Genomic DNA, 4,332 nt, shown 5'->3' with positions numbered 1-4,332 from the left:
GCTGGTTCATTGTCATACTCTTGTCTCCCTGATGTTCTGTTTGCTCGTGCCTTCTTGTCTCCCAGTGGTTCGTCTTTAGTCTCAGGTCTGTTCAGGTTTAGTTTAGTTTAGTTAGTTAATGTTTTTTTTGTATTTAGTCTAGGTTTTGCTGCTACGTCAGCCTTTGTTTTGGGTTTGCCTTTTATTTCTAAATAAATTAGTTTTTTTTATCAACATGAGTCTGCGCTCAGGGTTCGCCTCCTTCACCCCAGTCCATGACAATAACGTTCATTCATCGCATGCAAATGATCATGACATCACCAGCTGAAGCTTGTGTACTATTTATAGAATACAAAGAATATTACATTATACTATGGTCACACTTCCACAAGATCTTTAATGTCTAAAAATAAATAAAACAAAAAAAAAATTAAAAATGGTGCCAACGATGTCTTGCATAAGATGATCAAAGGTGACAGATGTGCTTGACTGTGTGTGTGTGTGTGTAGGCCTGGGTCTATTCTATATTAAGTGTGTTGATGTGTGTGTATAAGGCTGAACATGTGTGTGCAAATGTCGCCAAAGCTGCTGTTGCCTGATTGGCTGCTGCCTACACACACTCAGTATGCTCCCCGCTGGCAGTGAGATTTGTGCAAGAGAGGAAGGGGGAGAGAGTGGGGGATTTAAATGGGAAAGAAGGGAAAAATAAAAAGGAGAGGAGAGAGAGGGCTGTTCACATACTGAAATACAGATCAAGCCATTGCTCTCATAGTTATCAAGTCAAAAGCAATCACCACTTCTACCACTGGAGCAGTTTCAACAACAGGAACATCTGGTAAGATACCTTTCTCCTTGGGTTTCTCTTTACTTGAAAGTTTTTATAGAGCCAACAAGCAGTTTAGATGTGTGAGTAGAGCTAATTTTTAAACTATATTGAAAGTTCTTATGAGTAATACATTTCTCTCTGAAGTGCAACCGTTATCACAGATAAACCTTTGGGAATTATACTTGTATGTTTTATTTTGGTTCAAACTAATTTGGCACATTTATTTCTTTGAATTTCAGTAACTGATCTTCATGGTTACATGACTGTTAACAGCTACTAAAGGGATGTTTTTCTGGCACAGGAAGTTGTTTTAATTTCTACAAGTTTCTTATCAAGTGTTTTGTTGAGACAGTAAAAAAAAAAAAAAATAATGACAGATATAAGTTTTGGTTCTTTTCCTCACTGGGAAGTCAAAGGTGACATTCTGTATGTCCGTCAATCCATCCATCTATACATCCATACAGCAGTTTATGTAACACTGTAATTGATGCTTATGAGGCAAGAATTTGTGCTGCCATCCTGCTAGGAGCTATGTGGGCATCATAGATACTGCCAGCATGTTTCAAGACCCTAAATATGTGAGTAAAAAACTAAACTCAACCTAAGAGCTCAATATTTTTTATATCTCAGTTGTTATAATGATCAAAACCAACATTTAAATGAATTTGGCATTATATTTTATTGATTAATATAATCAATACATTAAAGATCTGTTATCGCTGTACCAACCGTCTAGACCCCTCAGATCTTCTGGTTCTGGACTGCTCTGCATCCCCAGAACCAGAACCAAACGAGGAGAAGCAGCATTCAGTTTCTATGCACCACAAATTTGGAACAAACTTCCAGAAAGCTGTAAAACAGCTGAAACACTGGGTTCCTTTAAATCTCAACTTAAAACCCACCTGTTTAGAGTTGCTTATGGCTAAATTAGGGTTAGAGTGCAGGTTTTTGATGTTTGTCTCTTTCTTACTGTTTATTCATTGTCACATACTGTTTTTATTTTGTTTTTTAATTATGTAAAGCACCTTGAAATGCCTTGCTGCTGAAATGTGCTATACAAATAAAATGTGATTGATTGATTGATTTGATTAGAATATTAGTATAGAAAACATGATCTTTTCAGGTTTTATTTGTCTTGTTCGTTGTGTATGCATGTGCTGTCAGAAATCAAAAAAATCTCTGCTACATTACTTTTGCAGCATTGTAATACTTTGGCAAATTATATCTTCAGAAACAACAGTTATTATGGTGAACTGTGAGTTTATTCAATTTCAGCACTTTTTTAAAATGCAGATCCAAGTTGGCAGAGCTCGGTCTCTATTGCTCTTGTGCTGCCATGAATATGGAACCTGTGCTGTCCTTCAGTCCACCCTTCTCTAGCCACTGAAACAATTTGTTGATTTCAGCTACTTCCTCAGTCTGCCGGTGTTTTATGCCATATTCATTGTATCTGCAGCCACATGGTGTGGTTTTCTAGAAACACAGAATTTCTTTTAATTTTATGCTAAAGATTGCCACTGAAGTGCAGTGGTGGATATTCTGTCCTGCCACTCCCTGACTGCCTTGTGGACATCAAGAGATGAATGGCTCTGAATTTTCTAAATTTTAATGTGAAGAAGACTGAAGTCATGTTTATGCTGAGTTTCTGGTACTGATATTTCCTCCTTGGCCTCTTATAAGTAATCTCTTATCACAAATTTAGGAGTGAGACAGTCAGATTAAATCAGTGGTTAAATCCTGTTTCTCCCAGATGGGGTAGTAATTAAAAATAAAACCTATCTTGACTGAAAGCAACCTGGATACAGTAATTTCTGTTTTGTAACCTCCTGTCTGGATTACTGTAATATGCTCCTTTTTGGAATTTGTCAGGCTTTCATAGGTCACTTACAACTGGTGCAAAAGCCTGTAGCTCAATTCTTAACTGGTACTAGGAAGCGTGAGCACATGACTCCAGTTTTGGCTTACCCTCAGTGGCTTCCAGTTCATTTTCAAATCTGTTTTAAAATTCCTTTACTTGTTTTTAAGTCTGTCAGGCGGTGTGGAGAAGGAGGCAAACCCAGTGTGCAGACTCATTTTTAAAAAAACTTAACAAAACAAAATCCAAAACAGCAAGGCGAAACGAAGCAAGGCAAGGCGAGCCACAAGATACTAGAGACAATAAACCATAGATGTATCAGGGACAATGAACAATGAACCAGCAGGGTAGTGGAGAAAGTGACCGGGTTTTAAAGCTGAAGATGATTATGGGAAGTGGGCACAGGTGAGTGATTACAGTAGCAGACAGGTGGAGATGGGCATGGCAATTAAACAAGAGCTGACAGGGGATAAGTGGAGAATGATGACAAATGGGCAACAAACAAGAAAACAAAACAACAAAGAAAAAACCCAAAAGAAACCAGAAACAAGACATTAAATACAAAAAGAAACACTACCAAAACAAAACATGACAAAGTCTTTTATGAGGCTCCATTTAATTTTTCTGAACTGCTACACCCTAAAGTACCATCTGGCTTCCTTAAGTAGGTGGACCAGATGCTTTAATTATTCCTAAGGCTGATAGAAAACTTTGGAATGCTCTGCCTTTGCACATTAGACAGGCTCTTTTACTTACTGTTTTTAAATCTGGTTTCAAAGCATATTTTTACACCTGAGCTATTAATACAGTGTGATTGTAGCCTCATTTTTTGTTTTATTTGTTGTTGTAACTTTGCTTGTGTTATAGAGTTAGTAATTTTCACAAATCTTGTGTGTCTGTATACATTTTATCCTCTGGCCTGTGTTAGTCTTTTAGCACTTCGGTCAGCCAAGTTGTTGTTTTTACAGTGCTTTATAAATAAAATGGTATGGCATGGTTCCTCTTCTACATTGGGTTTTTGCTTGTCAGGTTACATGGTTGGTAGGTTTGAACCTAAAATCAGGCAGACAAGGAGCTCCAAAGAAAAACTGATTTATTAAATAACAAAATAAAAAGCTGACATGGCAGCAACAAAAACTTACAAAATCCAGACCGTAATGAACACAAGGGGACAAGACATGACAAAAACTTAACAGCACATAAAAGTGATAATGAACCAGTAAGTGAGGAAGATGACCAGGCTTTAAAGACAGAGTGTGTTCGCAAAATGAACACAGCTGACTGATTACAAACAAGGGACAGGTGTGGTTGAGGCAGACTGATAGGACTACTGAGGGATAGTGAGTGATGCACAAGGAACACAGATAGCAGAAGAACAAAAGAAAACATACCAAACACTGGAAAATAAACTAAACACATGGAGCACAAGAAACATGAAACAATAAACCCAATACAAAAACAAACTCAAAGATACCCACACTGCTAGAGCTGCATGATACACTCCTGATCAAAATCTTAAGACCAGTCAGAAAATTGCAAGAATTTGCATTTTGCACTATTGGATCTTAAGAAGGTTCTAAGTAGAGCTTCACAATGTTAAAGGAAAAAATCAGTGCAAGAGACAAGAACTTTTGAGCAGGGAATTTTCTGCAAACTACATTTACACTCAAAC

The 4,332-nt window shown here is 37.3% G+C and overlaps 1 protein-coding gene across 1 annotated transcript in view; it reads left to right on the top strand.

The window, feature by feature from the left end:
- The first annotated feature begins 493 nt into the window (after window positions 1-493).
- The window catches only part of LOC108248242, a 48,609-nt gene continuing 44,770 nt past the window's right edge, over window positions 494-4,332 (top strand). Inside the window, exon 1 of the mRNA XM_017436877.3 lies at window positions 494-814. The gene's annotated coding sequence lies outside the window, so the exon portion shown is untranslated. The remainder of the gene's footprint in view (window positions 815-4,332) is intronic.

This window comes from Kryptolebias marmoratus, linkage group LG20 (genome assembly GCF_001649575.2).
Source record: "Kryptolebias marmoratus isolate JLee-2015 linkage group LG20, ASM164957v2, whole genome shotgun sequence".
NCBI classification, from domain to species: Eukaryota; Metazoa; Chordata; class Actinopteri; order Cyprinodontiformes; family Rivulidae; genus Kryptolebias; species Kryptolebias marmoratus.
Note: the sequence above shows the minus strand (reverse complement) of the source record. Positions and strands in the feature narration are given on the sequence as shown.